This window comes from Phocoena phocoena, chromosome 16, assembly GCF_963924675.1.
Source record: "Phocoena phocoena chromosome 16, mPhoPho1.1, whole genome shotgun sequence".
Classification (NCBI taxonomy): Eukaryota; Metazoa; Chordata; class Mammalia; order Artiodactyla; family Phocoenidae; genus Phocoena; species Phocoena phocoena.
Window position 1 is genome coordinate 3,002,179 of NC_089234.1, and position 19,079 is coordinate 3,021,257.

Sequence of the window (19,079 nt, forward strand, 5' to 3'; positions counted from 1 at the left end):
AACTATATTTTTACATTAAATTTTATATAAAAATGTGTCTCCAAGTAAGATGACAACAGGCTGATGAGAAACCTTCAGGTGAGGAGTGAATAACAGGGAACTGCCATGTGAGGCATAACGGGCCGTCGAGCACTAGGGTGGTCCTCACCTAGACGGGGTCTGGGCTGTTTAAGGTTCGGGTGGAGAGATCACTCAAGGGGCTACCTTCCACCTTCCAGGGGACACACGAGTGAGGCCTCAGACTGGGCGCCAAACAGAACACTGACCGACAGGGCCTGGCAACCCACCCGCTGGGAGAAGTGAGGAAAAGACGACGGTGAGGTGGGCAGTATTGGAAGCCCTGGTTGAGGGCAAGGGTGGAGGAGGTCAGGCTGCTGAATGTCAGGCAGGGCTGCAGGCCCAGGGACGGACTGCAGGCTGTGGCCTTGTCACAGGGCCTGGCCTGTCACTTCTTCTCCGACGTAGGTTACATCGCTGTGAAAACTTTCCAAGAACAAGATGTTTCAATCCTGCCAAGATTAAAGAGAAGGTTCAGTTTTGCCCACTTTATACACGTGGTAGAGGCCACAAGCAGCTTGCGAACGTGACCGTTTTATTTCACGTCATGCAAGTCATGATGCAGGTAAGGAACCTAACTCCACCTGATCTGGCTTATGAAATTCCAGAGGCCACAGGTGGGCAGCACATGTGCTCTGTGGTCATCTGTGGGAAAACAACATGCCCGCCAAGCAGGCCCCATCTGAGTTCCACCAGTGCCCTACAACACTGCAAGACAGCAACACTGTGGGAGGCGCCAGGCTGCTCAGAACACCTGCTGCAGGTCCACTCACAAAGTCAATGTCAGGGGGCAGAAACAGACCAAGGGCACGGGTGCCGAGCCTGATCACTGTGAGGCCTGACCCCCAATCCCTTCTGTAGGCACCACTTCTGCACCCAAAACACACTCGGTGCCATAGGGACCTGTCAACTAAGGGGGAGGAGGGGCTGAAAAAATGTCAGCAGGCAAAAACATATAAGAAGATAGGCTTTTCCCAGCCTTCAACAGACCCAGAGCCACAGCATTAAAACCAAGAACGAGGCAGCATCCAGAGCACGGGAGTTTAAAAGCAGTGGCACCAGGCTACGGCTACGGACACTGCCAATGGAGCCTGCCCTCTCCTGACAGTCTAGGCTAGTATCTCCTAGATGCTCTAAAATTCTCTCCATTCGTTAAGCTCCTCACATACATACGTGTGCATGCAACACTTAACACAGTGAGTATAAAAGCAGTACTAATTACTGAGTACTTGCTGGGGAGGACGCGTGATGCTGAGTGTCTCCCAAACACTGCAACGACCCCGTGAAGCAGGGGAGCTACTATCCACCGCTTCGCGGGTAAGTGAGGGTGGAGGGCTGAGGAGGCTGTCCACGATCACAGGGCTGGATCTTAGGGTCTCAGGGCCCACGTTCTTACAAGCACCTTCAATGGAAACTGTGCACTGTCTCTCAGCCACGCTGAACCATGTGCCTCCTACTCCTGGGTGTGTGGGCGTGATCACATGGGTGTGGCAGCACGGCAAGAATATGACAAAGAAAGGAACGGTGAGCTAAAACAGGCCAACATAAACAGATGAAAGCAAAACATACTCTCATTTACAGCAAGTTTTTAAATGATGTGCGAAAATGCATACTCTATTACCTTTCTACTTCTGCAAAACAAATTACCACAAACTTAGTGGCCTCCGACAATACAAATTCGTTATCTCAATTTCCACGGCTCAGGAGTCCAGGGCAGGGCTTCACCAGGCTAAGATCAAAGCTGGGCTACAAGTGTGACTCTCAGCCTGCTGAGCCCCAGAGAAGTCTTCTCAACTCACAGGCTGAGGGCAGAATCCACTGCCTTGCAGCTGGAGGACTGAGGGCCCATCTTCCTCTTCGCCATCACCCAGGAACCACTGTCAGCTCAGGAAGGCCACCCGAGGTTCCTTGCTGGCAGATCCTCCCCTCGATGACGTAAGTACGCTGAAACACAGAGGCGGGCAGAAGCACACAGGAAGCTTCTGACGTCCTCGGTCTCTGATCCCAGAACCCTTTGAAGATCACACCCAATTAGGACAGGCCCGCCCAGGATAATCTCCATTTTGATCAGCTCAACTGATTAAAGACCTTAATTGTATCTGCAGCAATCTTTCGCCATAATCACGGGAGCCCTACCCACTGTGTCCACAGCTCCTACTCACACTCAGAGAAGGGGTCATACACAGGCACGGATCAGTGAGGGTCGTCTCAGAATTCTATGAACCACACACATGAAAGCCATTCAGAGAATGAGACTCAAGATAAAGACTGGAGAGCTAAAAAGACACCAGTTAGATATATAGATTAAAAAAAGCTAAGAGAAAATGTTACCTGAGCATTTCTGAGATGGAACTGTAAAATTATTTTCTCAGAGTTTTGTAAATTTGGGCCGTAGATATATATTAATGTTAGTAACTCATGGGGGCAGGGATTTTCTATTCAAAGTACACCGTGGCTTTTTGAAGATTTCCTTGGGGTTTATCCACAGGATGTCAGAAATAGCGCAGCACCATAACAACTGCTCCTTCTAGCCAAGATGAGGGACAGGGGCAGGGCTTTTACTCCGGCTTTAAAAAACTAAAAAAACCCAAAAACCAGGCAAAATACATGAACAATGGTTTTCCAGACACTGGACATCAGGCAGTGAGGGTCAGTAACCCGTGAGAGACAGGCAGCAGACAAGGAGAGCCCCGAGACGGCTCTGGCTGACTACCTCGAGAGCTTCCAGGCTGTGGCAAACGTAGAAGGAAGCCGGGCAGAGCCCAGAGGACTCCTGAGTGGAAGAGACGGAGCCCCAGTCCAGGGAGCACAGAGTGGTGAGAGCTGGCAGGAGAGAGTATGCAAAAGGAGAGCTGCACAGAGGGAACTCCAGAGGTGGGCAGAGGCCCTTCAAGTACCCACCGGAGGGCCGACGAGCAGACGCTGGTAAGGACAGAGCCACACGAAGGTTAATTAGCAGGAGCACTACCAGTAACCAAACTCAAGAGGAAAGGCGCCTGCTCCCACACCACAGAATCCACAGGACCCTGGGTACAGTACTCAAGAGTCTTGCCTCGATGGTGGGGAATAACGAGTCCTGGACTAAACACCACTCCAGTTCCGACTGACAACTCTTAAGGCAAGACCCCAAGGGTCAAACGGCTTCCATGTAACCTACGTGCACTTCAGAACAAAGCTAAAGAATATGAAAAAAAAAAAATATATATATATATATATAAATATATATATCCAGCACTCAGCCAAGTAAAATTCACATACAAAGCAGCCAATTAAAAACTGCCATAGAGGCATAAAAGGAAGAAAATATGCAGCACAGTGAGAAGAAAAGTCAACCCAAACCAACCCAAAGCTGACACAGAGGGGAGAATAAGCAGACAGGGATATTGAACAGTCATTATAACAGTATTCCATGTCAAAAAGCTAAGGAGAAAAAGGTGAGAGATAAAAATGACAAATGGGGCTGTTAGAGATGAAAATTGTAATGTCTGAGAAGAAAAATGTACTGGTTGGAATTAATAACAGATTAGACAGTGCAAATGAAAAAATTAGTGAACCTGAAAACAAACTACCTGAAACACAGGAAAAAAAAATTAAACCCAAAATATTAGGGAACTTTGGGATAACTTAAAGTCGCCCAACACATACGTTAACTGGAGGCTCTGAAGCACAGGACAGTGGAAGAAACAAAAAATGTTTTTAAAATTATAGTCAAATATTTTTCAAATTTGATGAATCTATAAACCCACTAAACCAAACTCAATGAAACCTGAGAAACATGAACAAAACTACACAAAAGCATAAAACACTCAAGTTGTTCAAAACCACTGATAAAGAAAATCTTTTAAAAAGCTGGGTGTTAGGAGTGGGGCAGGGTTTGCAATATCTGAAACAAAAATAAGGATGACATCAGATTTCTGATCGAAACCAATGCAAGCCAGGAGACAGTGGAAAAAGACCTTCAAGAAAAAACTCAACTTAAGATTTTATGCTCAGCCCAAAACTTTCAAACTATTAAGAGTAAAATACTTTACAGACAACAAAAACTAAAAAACTATATATATAATTATACATAATATATTGGGTTGGCCAAAAAGTTCTTTCGGGTTTTTCTGTAAGATCTTTCGTGTATATGTGTGTGTGTTTGTGTGTATCAACATAGCCATCCATCCCCAGGAGACACCCCCCCCCAAACTAGAAGCAATGTTAAAGTCCTCTAGGCAGAAGGAAAAGGACTCTAAAAAGAAAGGATGTGGAGGAACTGGAATTCTCACATACTACTGGTAGGAGAGCAAAATGATACAGCTACTGTAGAAAACATTTGGCAATGTTAAACAGCCCCTGATCATAGGATCCACTCCTAAGTGATACAAAAGGATGTCCATACAAAGACACATACAAATGCCCACAGCAGCTTTATCTGTAACAGCCAAAACTGGGCGAAAACCCCCGCTGTACAACGACAGATGCATGATAAACGCATTTCACACCCCTACGATGGAACGCTACCCAGCAAGAAAGGAATGAACTACTTACTGACACACACAACGTAGATAAATCTCAAAGTAAGTATGCTGGAAGAAGTTCAGGCGAACTACATGGATCCACTTATAAAGTTCCAAGACTTTACATATGTAAAACATACATAATGCATATATATAGTCCATTACAGACTTCCAGAAAATTCAAACTAACACGTACTGAAGGCAGATCAGTGACTGCACAGGGCTACAGGGATGCAGTAGCAGGGAGGGGCAAAGAAGGGGATTACAAGGGTGCTAGACGAGGTGATGGAAACGTTATTTTGCTTGTGGTATACACGTCCAATTATATCAAACCGTACGCTTTATATACAGGTACTTTTCAATGTCATTTTAGATCTCTGAAATACTGTTTCTGAAAATGTAAATAGCTTACCAAGTGTGTGCCCTGTGGCCTTCTATAACTGTGATGCCCAGCAAGTAGCCCGGTTTTCAAGAAAAACCCTGCTCATCATTCCCAGCTCCATTATCTGCCTCTATTTTACACAATGAGACACCATTTCACACTCACTATGATGGTTCAAACCAAAGAGACAATAACAAGTGCTGGTGAGTATGCAAAGAATCTGGAACCCTCCTAGGCTGCTGACAGGAATGTTACATGGTGCGGCTGTTCTGGAAAACTGCTTGGAAGCTCCTCAGAACGCTAAATGCAGACTCGCCATAGGACCCAGCAATTCCACTCCTAGGCGTTTACCCAAAGGAAATGAAAACGTACAGACACACGAAATATTGCCCAGGAATGTTCACAGCGGCCTGATTCACAAGAGCCAAAAGGCCCATCAACTGACGGACAGATAAAATGTGGAACCGCCATGCGATGGGATAGTGCTCATAAAAAGGAGTAAAGTGTCGATACGTGCCGTCACATGGATGAACCCCAAAAACATTCAGAGGAAAGAAGGCCACATACTGTACGATTCCGTGTATGTGAAATACCCAGAGCAGCCAAATTCACAGAGACAGAAAGAGACCAGTGCCTGCCGCCTGGGACCAAGAAGAGAGGAAACGGGGGCTGCTAAAAGGCAAGAGGGTCCTATTTTGGGGTGTTGGAATGTGCTAAACTTAGACTGTGCTAATGATGGACAACTCTATCAATATATTGAAAACCACTGAACTGTATACTTTAAATGGGTGCGTTTTAGGATATGTAAAATATCTCAGTATAGTATAAAAACTATAAAAATTACATCTTATACAAAAAAGAAGGTAAAGATGAAGCAGCAGCCATACGTGCTTAATTAAATGTGAAATCTCCTGATTTTTATGTGTTGGCAATTAAAATTTAAGATGCCTGCCAGGCCCCAGTGGGCAGGCCAAACATGACCTACGTGCTCCATCAGGCCTCGTGGAGCAAGTGCTCGCCAGTTTTCAGGGCTACACTATCTTTTCATGGACCAGAGGGCACAGTTCTCTGGTTGTTTCTCTATAAACGCCCCCAGCAACTGTGTTCTCTAATCCTACTAAGAGTATCTTCCTTGCCTATCTTAAAATGACTACGCACACCTCACCCTCAATCCATTCCCTCCCCCGTCTCTTCTCCACCGTGGTCGGCACTTGGCCATCCCTCCCGTGCACACGTTGCCTTCTGCTCTGCATCAGGGGTTCCCTGACTCCATCCTATGCCAAGTTTTGGCCTCACCCAGCCAGCTCCCACCACGGGGTGCCGTACATGTCCTCTGTGCCACGCCAACACACGAGTACATCGCGTATCCCTTCTTTCTCCTCCCAGCTCCTCCAAAGAAAAGTCAAGGTTGCTGGTTTGGTGGGTTTCAAACACGTGGCAATCCCATGTAACGTGGGACTCATCTGCTGGATGGAATACTCTTCCCTCACTGGGAATGGGAAGGAAAGTGCTGGCAGCACAGAAGGGTAAGCACAGACAGATAGATACATCCCTGCTTGAAGGCCCTGCAAACAGCCCTGCTACCGGCGCACAGACACAGGGGTCCTCCCCCATGGAGAGAGGGATGTTGCCAGACACAAGGAAGAAGAAATTCTGACAACATTTTCAGGGACAGGACCAAAACCGCGACGCTGGATTGCAACCTACCAGGAGCAAGTTGTGCTCTTTACCACGGTAAGCAGTGGGCTCCTCCCCCTTCAACCTGGAACTACAAAAGCCAACAGACCAAATTTGAGCTAAAATATGTCTACAACTTAAGGAAAAAGAAGAAACAGGAAAGTATCTGCCTTACAAAAACATCTGACTGGTGAATAATTAACTTCATTTATAAATTTCCAAGGAACCCCAACCAGACTACCTCTAAAAGCAATGAATTAGGTCCTCAGATGATAATGGGACTTTTGCTGTCTTTATATTTATGTTGATTTTATAATAAATGTTTGCTGTTAGATTAGTTAAATGTTTAGCTATTTGAATCTCCATCTGATGTTAATTTAACTTATTACGACACATTAAATCAAGTACACCCAAGGCATTTTTACAGTAGCTTCCAATACATTGTTTACTATGTTTGTCCTTATTTGAGGAAGCCACACAGACCTCTTTTCTCCCTGTTGTTATGGAGGGAAGACAGCCTAGCAGAAAGATATGATTTCTTTTTTTCCCCCTCAAGACTGTTCATCTGTTGTGTTGGCAATCTGTCTTTGAGGAAAGATAGAATAAAGCCTATATTGAGCTACATCAAGTGATTCAGTGCAAGCACCTCTCAAAACCATGATCAATATTCTCAAGTTTTTAGGACTGTTTTCAGTCATAAATATCCTTCCTCTGAAAAAAGAAAGAATTCTCCTTTTGGTCAACAGTCCCTGCAGTCGATATGAAGTCGGCAGCAGCCACACCGGCCTGGTCGGGTTCGGGCGCGCGGAGGAGCCATGCTTTCAGTGGAGGAGGGCCAAGGACATGCCAGTGCATTAAAATCTAAACGCTTTACTCAGAGAAGGAAAACTGCAAAGAGAATATAAATACAAAAAAACAGCGATGATGGGGAAAAGGTTTTTATTCTGAAGCGTAACATCATCTGCATTAACAACCGATCTCACATCCTACTTCTTCCCTCTCAGCTCCACCAAAAAATGAAAGATTGACTGTCATTTGAAAATAATGTATAACATCCTTTTATAAATTAAAATCTAAATATCGAGCAGAGGTTGCAGGGAAAAGGAACTTTTAAAAAGCACACAATTAAATGCTTTAAGAAGTTAACTTTACCAAAACATCCAGTATTACATCACTTACAATGTAATCTTTTAAACGCCTGCCAACTACCTATCGGAAGTGGAATGCTGCAATCAGTACTATTCACCAACAACATGCCCCCTCTCTCATCAGCTCAGTCACAAAACCCGAGCACAGGGCTGCTGCGAGACCACCGGTAGGGGGCGGCCCTGAGCACACGGTCAGCAAGAGGCCTGTAGGACGGTGGTCATCACTGGAAATGGGGCCACTGCTAGGCACCATCGTAAGGATCCTCTATGTCCTCTGTAAACAGAGTACCTTCCAACACTCATTATAAAAAAGGAACCATTTAAAATGAACGTTAAAAAGAAACGTTCTCTTGGGCTTCCCTGGAGGCACAGTGGTTGAGAGTCCGCCTAACGATGCAGGGGACGTGGGTTCGTGCCCCGGTCCGGGAAGATCCCACATGCCGGGGAGTGGCTGGGCCCGTGAGCCATGGCCGCTGAGCCTGCGCGTCCGGAGCCTGTGCTCCGCAACGGGAGAGGCCACAACGATGAGAGGCCCACGTACCGCAAAAAAAAAAGAAAAAAAGAAACGTTCTCCCTCCCCTGTCCTGAGCAGGTCTGCGCCTCACCTCAGCGGACATGAGCACATGCTAAGCCGTCTCTGCTCCCACCCTTTGTAGGGCCTTATTTTATACACAGGCACAGTGCCTCCCACAAAATGCCAGGCATGCATTAAATTAAAGAGAAAACTGACTGACTACATTTTCATACTTTTTTAAGGATTGAGACTGTTGGAAGATAAACTGGTGTTTAAAATATTCAGCCAAAGAATCTCACTGAAACGGCTTTATTTGCGGGAGGATGGGGACACAACCACCGTGTGTGTTCACATCACCACGAAGTGATCATGAGCGTTATTACAAAGACTTTACGATACCTAGAGACTGCTCTCAGTGTTTAAAGAAACGGAAAGAAAATAATTTTCTTAACAGTCTCAGAGGTTTGTATTCTGAGAAGAGGCCGCATGTTGGCAAGCAGCAAACATACTCATTTTGACATTTACATTCTGAGTGCCGGTGTCTTCTCCATTGTTTCATCAGAAATCATGGCTTCACTCAACCTAGAAGCAGACGGGAGTAACACAAAGGTGACCGACATAAAACGTAACCTGTTTTGTGGAAGACAATACCAACGATCTGGGGTCATAAGGAACTGGGGAACGAGGTCCTATTCCCCAAGGACTACCACCGGCAGGGAAACGGGGTCCCCACTCCCTACTGGGCCCCCGTGACCGCTCAGAGGGCTGGCCACTGAGCCCCACCAGATTCTCGTGCCCACACTCCACGTAAGGACGCTTCTGGAGCTCAACACATTTTGGAAAAGAAAGCGAGGTCCCCAAGCTGTGTCAGCAGAACCTGTTAACCACAGTCTGGATCCAGCACCAGTCAGCACCTGTTTACCGCAGTGTCTGTGGGACATGGCGCTCCGGGTAACAACCAGGGGGTCACAGGGAGGGCCGCCACCGGCAGCGGTGGACTTTCGGGGAAGAAGGACCTGGATGCTGCATAGCACTAACTGTGTGTGTGAGAGAAGCAACTGAGTGAAGTAGGAACCGACACGTCTACGCTCCACCCTACACCTCTCTGCGCATACCCTGACAGGGTGTAGCCCGTACTGCCAAGAATGGGGCCAGCGGTGGAGGGGGCCGCTCCAGTGACCAGGGCGCTATGCACTCAAGTCTGGCGGCCAAGTGACGGCCTCCGCTCTCGTGGGGATGCACAGGCTGTGGGCATCTTCTCTACCCGCCTTTCCAGGGTTCCTGCCCGCAAGTACCTTCGGGCCTAGAAGAAGGAATCAACGAGTAACCCCAGTTTCTCACACACTCTGGAATTCTGCGTTTAGGGGAGACCACCAAGCCACGGTCCTCAGCGGATTGTACTTGGGCTTTTTCAGAGCTGTTTCCCCTCCTTTGGCTTTAAAGTTCTAAGGTTCTTTGACACGTAGGTCTTTTTCACCTGCTTTCAAAAGGTCACAGCTACCTCCTGGACAGATGACAGCGCTTGAAGCCTGGAAGCCTAGTAAATGGGAGGTTTGTGTACTTTAGAGGAAAAAGAGAAGTCAGGCCCCAGCACAGCCACCAGGCAGGGCTCCTAGGGAAGGTTTCCTCCCAGCACTGCTGAGCCCAGGGGGACAGCCTGGGGTGCAGAGGTGCCCCCAGGACCTGGCCCAGTGCCGAGAACGGCCTGCCGTCTGCTGCCTTTTTACTTCCAGCAGCCGCCCTATGAAGGAAGGACTGTTATCCCTGCTTTATGGGAAAGAACACCGAAATGGACAGGCTAACTTCCCAAACCGCAAGCTGAGCTGTACCCTCAACTAAGATCCACAATATTGGCAAAGGTGAAACACTCCTCAGAGGAAGATGGTTTCTTAACATACAATATTCAGCCCCTAAAAGAAGACACTCAAAATTACCAGCCGAAGCTTCTTCTGTGCCACCCCTTTAAAAACACGGACGCCCACCTAAGATGGTTATGCCTCACCCAAGGGTAACTAGCAAAGATGTCTTAATGACCGTGTCCTCCTACAACTCCCTAATGCCTTAAAAGTTCTTCCAAAATGATGAAGAAGATGCATTTCCCTATACAGCGGAGGAACACACCCGCGTGTCACGAAGCCTATTTAGCGACAGAGCCCAAGCTGAGTTTCACCTGATGCTTTCATCATCCGATAGAAAGGAGCGTGGACATGAGCTGGCCTCGGTGCAGGTCAGCACAACGTGACTCTGCTTGTAGCGCCAAGTGCCCACAGGGTACGAGGCAGCTAATGAGGGTGAACTGTGCTTAAAACGATGCTCGGGGTACGCCCACTTTTGAACTTTCAGATTGGGGGTACATAAACAGGAATCAGAAACAACAGCTGTTTTGTTTTGTTTTGTTTTTCCCTTGCATTCTGGAAACAGCTTAACTAATCTTAATCTCTTGTTTTAACTGAATGTGGAAAATTAAGACTTTACACCATCCTGCTCCGTAACCTATTAAAGATATTTACATCAAACTAATCATTCTAACAGATTTGGATGACTTAAATCATCCTAACTTACTTAGCCCACTAAGTTTCAGCATTCCTCAGATAAAAAAGAACTGAGGTATTTTCTAATGTACACAGTTTAAGGTTACAACATGCTTAAATGAACTAATGTTTACAAACTCACAAATGGCCAACGTGAACAGCACTTTAAAGGTTATAAAATGTCTTAAACACTATCTCATTAAGAGGTACTCGTTCCAGAGTGACGACTAAACAGGGCTTTAATATTATTCATGGTAAAACTGATACAACTTGGGAGAGGTGGTGGTAAGGAGAAAAGACTGAGAAATGTTTTTAAATCGCATAACAATGCTTGCTAACTTTATGTAAGCTCCTGTTACATGAAGGACGATCTCCAAAGTCATTTCGGTGCATGACAACTGCAAGACGGTCTGTTATTTCCGGTTGCAAATGGAGAAAGTACAGAGCAGAGACTCAAAGAAGCACCGGAGATCATGCCAGGTGGCTGCCAGGATTAAAATTCCCAGCCTGGTGCTTTCCTCTCTCCCATATATCAGACAGGTCCATAGCCTGCCCATTTAACAGATCAATTATCTGCTGGAAATCAGAATCTTAATTATAAGAGACTTGCGAGAAATGAAAGAAAAAACTGGCTTTGGAATAGCTACGAAGGCAGCCAAAATTTTTTTTAAAGCTCTAACGTGGGAAACCTAGTAGGAAAAACTAGCTCTGTGGAGGAGGTTTACAATAATGGCTCAGCACCACTGTGTACAAACAATAGTTAGAGCAGCACCCAGTAAGACCTCCACAAACCCTCACAACTCACTACTGTGATCCACCTTCTACAGACAGAGAATCAAGGCAGGGAGATGCTGGATAACCTGCTTCACAGGTTACACAACTAAAAAGTGGCAGAGCCAGGATTAGAATCCAGGTCGGCCTGCAAACAGTTATTACAGAGAAACAGTTATTACAGAGAAACAGTTATCACAGAGAAAAATTCTAATGCTTCTTTTATCCCCAACTATGCTTTATGTACATGTATTTGAGAATAATAACTTGTTAGAATATGACAGTCATGTATGCATCAAAATGCTATATAATTATTCATTAGTATCTTTAGAAAAAGTTCTCACTTTTCTCAGAAAAACATCCAATGAAGTATGAGAATTTGTAATAATCTAGAAGGCAACTTGTTAAATGAAGCTAATTTGCTATCAGGTTAAAACAGACTGTGATAGCTGTAAGATGTTTTATGTGAGCCTCATGGTAACCACAAAGCAAAAACCTATAGCACATACACAAAAGATAAAGGAATCTAAGCATACGACTACAGAAAAACGTCAAATCACAAAGGAAGAGAGCAAAAGAGGAAGAAAGGATGAAAAGAATTAAAAAACAACCAGAAAACAATTAACAAAATGACAACAGTAAGTCCATGCCTATCAATAATTACTTTAAGTATAAATGGACTAAATTCTCCAATCAAAACACAGAGGAAAGCTAAATAGATATATATATATTTTTTAAGACCAAATTACATGCAGCCTTTAAGCCATTCACTTCAGCTGTAAGGACATACAGATTGAAAGTACAGGGATGGAAAAAGATATTCCATGCAAATGAAGACAAGAAAGCAGGATTAGCTGTACTTACATTACACAAAGTAGACTTTAAGCCAAAGACTCTAACAAGAGACAAAGAAGGTCATTAAGGGGTCAGTTCATCAAGAGGATGTGGTATTTGTACATATTTATGCATCCAGCATAGAAGCACCTAAATTTAGAAAGCAAATACTAGCAGATCCAAAGGAAGAAATAGACAGCAACACAGTAACAATAGGGACTTCAATACCCCACTTCCAACAATGGATAGATCATCTAGACAGAAAATCAGTAAAGAAATACTGGACTTCAACTACACATTAGACGAGATGGAACTAACAGACGTTTACAGAACATGCCACTCAACAGAAGCAGAATACACATTCTTCTCAAGTGCACGTGAAACATTCTCCAGGACAGATCATATGTTAGGCCAAAAAATAAGTCTTAATAAACTTAAAAACACTGAAATCATATCAAGCATCTTTCTGATGCTGAAAATTCACAGCCTGGTGCTTTCCTCTCTCCCATATATCAGACAGGTCCATAGCCTGCCCATTTAATAGACTGATTATCTGCTGGAAATCAGAATCTTAATTATAAGAGATTTGAGAGAAATGATAGAAAAAACTGGCTTTGGAATAGCCAAAAAAACCCCATGCTTTCACAATGGTATGAAACTAGGAGTCAGTTACAAGAGGATAATTGCAAAGTTCACAAATGTGTGGAAATTAAACAACATACTCCCGAACAGATGGGTCAAAGAAGAAATCAGAAAAGAAATAAAATATCTTGAGATGAATGAAAATGGAAACACAACACAGCAAAACTTACAGGCTGCAGCGAGAGCAATCCTAAGAGGGAAGTTTATAGCTACCAACACTTACATTAAGAAAAAAGATCTCAAACAACCTACCTTCACACCTCAGGAAGCAGAAAAAGAACGAACTAAGGTTAGAAGGAAGAAAAGATAAAGATCAGAACAGAAATAAGTTAACTAGGGACTACAAAGACAGTAAAAAAGGTGAAATTAAGAACAGATTTTTTTTAGAGAGATAAACATTATAGACAGACCTTTAGCTAGGCTTACCAAAAAGACGTGGACTAAAATAAAAGTATAAATTAATGAGGAGACATTACAAGCGATCCCACAGAAATACAAGGGATAAGAGACTACCATGAACAACTGTATGTCAAAAATGGAACAGATTCCAATTCCTGGAAACATACACGCTACCGGGATTGAGTCATGAAGAAACAGAAAATCTGAACAAACCAATTACTAGCAAAGGGATTGAATCAGTAATCAAAAACCTACCAACATAGAGAAGTCCAGGACAAGACGGCTTCACTAGTGAATTTTAAAGAAGAACTAATATCAGTCCTTCTCAAATTCTTCCCAAAAAACTGAAGAGGAGGGCACATGTCCTCATTTTATGAGGCAAGCATTACCTTGATACCAAAGCCAGACAAGGACTCTACAAGAAAAGAAAATTACAGGCCAATATCCCTGGATGAACACTGACGGAAAAATCTCAACAAAATACTAGCAAACTGAATCCAACAACACACTGAAAAGTATCATTCACCATGATCAGGTGGGGGTCATTCCAGGGATGCAAAGCATGTTTCAACATAGACAAATCAATGCGGGCCACATTAACAAGATGAAGGACAATGTTATGATCAATTCAAGAGATGCGGAAAAAGCATTTGACAAAATTCAGCCTCCTTTTATGATATAAAAACTCTCAGCAAACTGCTTACAGGGGCAACGTACCTCAATATAATAAAGTCCACACATGACAAGCCTGTAGCTAATGTCAGACTCAAGGATGAAAAGCTGAAAGCTTTCCTTTTAACATCAGAAACAAGACAAGGATGCCCACGCTCACCACTTTTAGGCAACATAGTACTGGAAGTCCTAGGAGGAGCAATTAGCAAGAAATAAAGGGCATCGAAATTGGAAAGGAAGATGTAAAACTGTCTCTGTTTGAAGATGACATCATATTATATGTAGAAAACTCTAAAGATTCCACCAAATAACTGTTAGAATAAATGATCTCAGTAAAGTTGCAGGATACAAAATCAGTATGCAAAAGTCAGTTGCATTTCTAAACACCAACGATGAACTGTGAGAGAGAGAAATGCTTAATACTGTTAAAATGTCCATCCTCCCCAAAGCAATCTACAGATTCAATGCAATTTCTATCAAAATTCCAGTGGCATTTTTCACAGAAATAGACATTCTAAAAAAATTTTCATAGAATCACAAAAGATTCCAAAAAGCCAACACAATCTTAAGAACAAAGCTAGGGGCATCGCCTGTCTGGATTTCCAACTATATTACAAAGCAACAGTAATCACAACAGTGTGGTATCAGCATAAAAACAGAATAGAGAGGCACATGCATATATGGTCAATTCATTTTCAACAAAGGAGCCAAGAATATACACTAGAGATAAGACAGTCCCTTCAGTGAATGATGTTGGGAAAACCACTGGACAGCCACATGCAAAAGAGAGAAACTGGACCCCTACCTTACATCATACAAAACAAATCAACTCCAAATGGATTAAACACTTGAACATCAGACCTGAAACCATAAATTCCAAGAAAACACAGGTGGTAGGCTCCCTGATGTCAGTCTTCGCAATGATGTTTTCGATTTGACACCAAAAGCAAATAATCAACAAGCGGGACTACATCAACCTAAAAAGCTGCACAGCAAAGGAAACAATAAAAAGAAAAATAGGAGAAAATATGTGCAACCTACTGAGTGGGAGAAAATATCTGCAAACCACATATGCAACACAGGGTTAATACCCAAAATATACAAGGCACTCATAAAACAGCAAAAGACAAAAAACAAAAAAATCCTATTTTATAATTTGCCTTTGTCAATTATACTTCAGTAAGCTGGAAAAAATAAAGTTATGGATAAACAACCTCCTAAAAGTGGAAAAGGCTGCCCAGCATAGGCCAAGTCTCAGTAGCGGTTCTCTCAGAAAGTTACTGTGATTTTACATGGCAAAAAAACCCCACAAAAGTTTGTACTTACTTACTCTAAAAGGTCTTTTAAAGTGATATCGTCCCAAAAAGGTCCAGAAGCTCTAGGTGGCTTTCGAGATATTTGCTAAAAGTTTAATACATAATTCTCTAAGTGAAGATTAATAGTCACAAGTAAATAACTATCCTGAAGGGACAGAAGAACAACTAGAAATTCAACCAATCCCCAGACTTCAGGGAGTGCTTTACTTGTTTGGGGTCATGTGACATTTTGCTCTTGGTATGCCACTGCAAAACTAAGGACAGTATTGGGTTAGGATTTTTTGGCTTCTTCAAAATTACTTAGAATTGCTTAATGATATAAAAGTCTAACTATCAAAATTACAAAATCACTCATTTAGGGATCCAAAGAAAACAGTCTCAATCCAGTGGTCTTAGAAGAATTCTTAAAACAAATGTTAAATAAACTAGATTTTATACTGTTAAAAATGCACTTATCAGATACTGCAAAAAAAAAAACCATACGGTCAAGGATTAGATAATAAACCACAAAAAAAGTCAGCATGCAGTTTTTTCTTCTTATCTTAACAAAACGTGTGTAGCCAAAGAAGTAGAGTAATTCAAAAAATCTGTGTAAGAATCTGGACGAAAATAAAGATGGGTTCCAACCAAAGAAGAAAATTGAAAATGAAACCTAGAAAGTGGTAGAAAACAAGCATGGATGGCTACCAAAAATATATATATATAATGTTTTATATATATGTGTGTGTGTGTATGTGTGTGTGTGTGTGTAAATAAAGTCCTTTGTAAGAATTCCATGATACTCAGATGCCACAGGGAAAGATTTAAAAATCTGCCTACAATTGTACCAATGTTAATCCAATGTTAATTTCTAGTTAATAGTTTTGACAAATGTGCCACGGTTATGTAAGCTGTTATTAGGAGAAACTGGGCGAACAATATATCAGAACTCTATGCGCTGTCGTTGCAGCTTTTCTGTAAATTGAAAAATTTTCCAAACTAAGAAGTTAAACTAAAATCTGACTATATAAAAAATTAATAAGTTTCTTTTAAAAAATCCATGGACAATATCAAAATACAAATGACAATCTTCAATATGCAAAACCAGTAAGATGCAGACAAAAACAACCCAATAGCAAAATAAGCAAACATTTCACTAAGGAAACATAAATGACCAATAAACATAAGGGAAGATGTTCAACCTCACTCAATTACAATATAAAAAAATAAACGAATGAGGCAATTTGAAGAGATTTTAACACTACTTCTCAGAACGTATTCTCCAAAGACTTGCACAAGTACACCAAGATGTCTATATAAAGATATTCCCCCCAAAATGTTGCTCCAAACAGCTTCAAACCAAACAAGGACCAAATAAAACCTAAAGAGACTCTAAACGTACATTAACGGGGGGATGAAGATGAGAGAAATGTTGGTGCATCATTTAGACACATACATACACAATAAAATACGAATAAGCAGTCATTGGAAAGAACAGCTATCTCAATCATGCTGTGTAATGACTATTTGATGGCACAGTCTCTATTCCAAACTGTCATAATTGAGAACTGTGTTTCAAAACGTTTTTTCATATGAAAAATATTGTATTTCAACAGAACATTAATACCCACACCAAGTGGGAAGATCTACTTGTCACAGTTTATTTCTGTTAATCAGCATCCATTGCATCCAGCACACTCAACTATTACGTTTAATTTTAACTTCTGAGGAACTGGGAAGAAATATCAAGCTTTCAGAGAATTAGAGTCAACTGCCCAGAAGACACCTCTAGCACTTCTCAGTTAAGCCTATTACAGGAGGAAGATTTTGACTGACGTGACCAATTAAATTTAAACCGGGGTCTCTTGTAAGCCAACTGATTTAAATTAATTTCCTTGAATTATACATTTTTTGAAAAATAATCTTAACGTGTTCATCGAAGATTTGAAGGAGAAGTGTTAGGCGTACACATATTACGTTATTTTAAGTTCCCCATGACAACGTTTGAGTGAGATTGTACATTCACCTTAGATTTAACACCGCTCCTAACATAACTTGATCTAAACAAATCTCAACTAAAAATGAAACGGGAAGTTAAATGAATGTCTTTTATTTAAAACTCCCTTATCTGCACCAGTTTTAAAGAAAACAGCACTAAGATTGGAAGCATGGTTTGGATACATTTATCAATCCCAGATGTACTTACTGTAGGAAGATTATAGCTTAATTAAAGCCCTGGCAGGGTCAGTAATGTCCATATGCAAGATGTTTCCACAGAGTATCACTTGGGTACAGTCAATTAAAATGCACCGTGAATTGTTAAACGGAAAAATCCAAAACAAGAGTCTGTTGTCACACAAGGTTTTCACATGCATTAAGAGGTCAATTTATATTTTGTTCTGATGCATCATGTAACGGTAATACTTGTATCAGATATTCACAGCTTACCTAGATGACGGGTATCAATTTCTCTTCATAATATGACCAGCAAATAAAACACACAGTGGTTCTAATATAAAGAAATAACATGTGACAAGATTCCCGAAAACATTTCTATTTTGGACCTCACACGCTAAATTGCTTTTGCTGGCCCCTTCCACCTCTCAGCATGGTTGACAGACAAATTGATCGAAACATTGGAAAATAATATGCTTGCAAAATTTCTCTGGGTGAGTTTTCAGTCTTGAATTTTTCATACAAGAACGAAATGAAAGATTGCCCCCTTGGTTCTCCCTCCATTACGCGGCCCCATCGTATGTACTACAGAAACATACAATACTTCAAACAGCAGCAATACGGTGTAAACAAAATGTGTAACATTTGTCATGAAACACCCAAGCTGTGTGAAGTTAAGAGACTGGGTAGCAGGCATCTTTGCCCTGAGATTATGTTGTTCAATTATAATGAATTCAAACATTTGAAGCTGCCTTAGGGCCTCTCATTAGACGTAGGGATGTTTATTACAGGAAAGATTGCCCATATCATTTAAGAAGGAAGACGGCTGGGTGATTTGATTAGAAATGTTGACAGTTGAGGTGTGTAAAGAATGTCATTCACTCACATTTCCCAACTTCTATATTAGGATCCTGCATTTTTAATGGCTTCCTAAAGCCCCTCTGAACCGCAGACATGGGGAACCAAGAGAAAACTTTCCGCAGAGTGTACCACACACACTAACAGCAGACCTGATTTCCACACGGCTTGTTACTCTTACGCGTAGATACCATTTCACAGGCAAAGAGATTAGGACAGAAACAGCGTTCTAATCACACTCAGCCACATGTAACCAAGGATGGAGAGAAAACGTACACGTCCTCCTGTATTCCACGAACAGACCTTGTCTACAGTTACCTGTCTGCCTCCACTTCCTGTTCCTCAGACAGCCCAGGCCCTGAGGCTCTTACAGAATTTTTAAATTAATGTCTATGGCATTACAGGACAGGCAGAGTCCTCATACGTTTAAATTTACACCTCATGAAAATTCTTATTAACTAAATTTTCCCCTCAATACTCGCAGGTCAAGAATCGATGCATAGTCAATTTTTTTCGGTCAAAATTAAACAAATCATAAAAAATGGCCTAATTTTCAGCGTTGCAGATTAGATTTCGTGGGTAATATCGGCCAGAGATGAGAAACAGAACTCATCACGCTGCA

The 19,079-nt window shown here is 42.3% G+C and overlaps 1 protein-coding gene across 1 annotated transcript in view; it reads right to left on the reverse strand.

Annotated features, from left to right (window-relative positions):
- MGMT (O-6-methylguanine-DNA methyltransferase) overlaps window positions 1-19,079 on the reverse strand; it is a 221,897-nt gene that overhangs the window by 167,393 nt on the left and 35,425 nt on the right. The gene's annotated exons all lie outside the window — the stretch shown is intronic.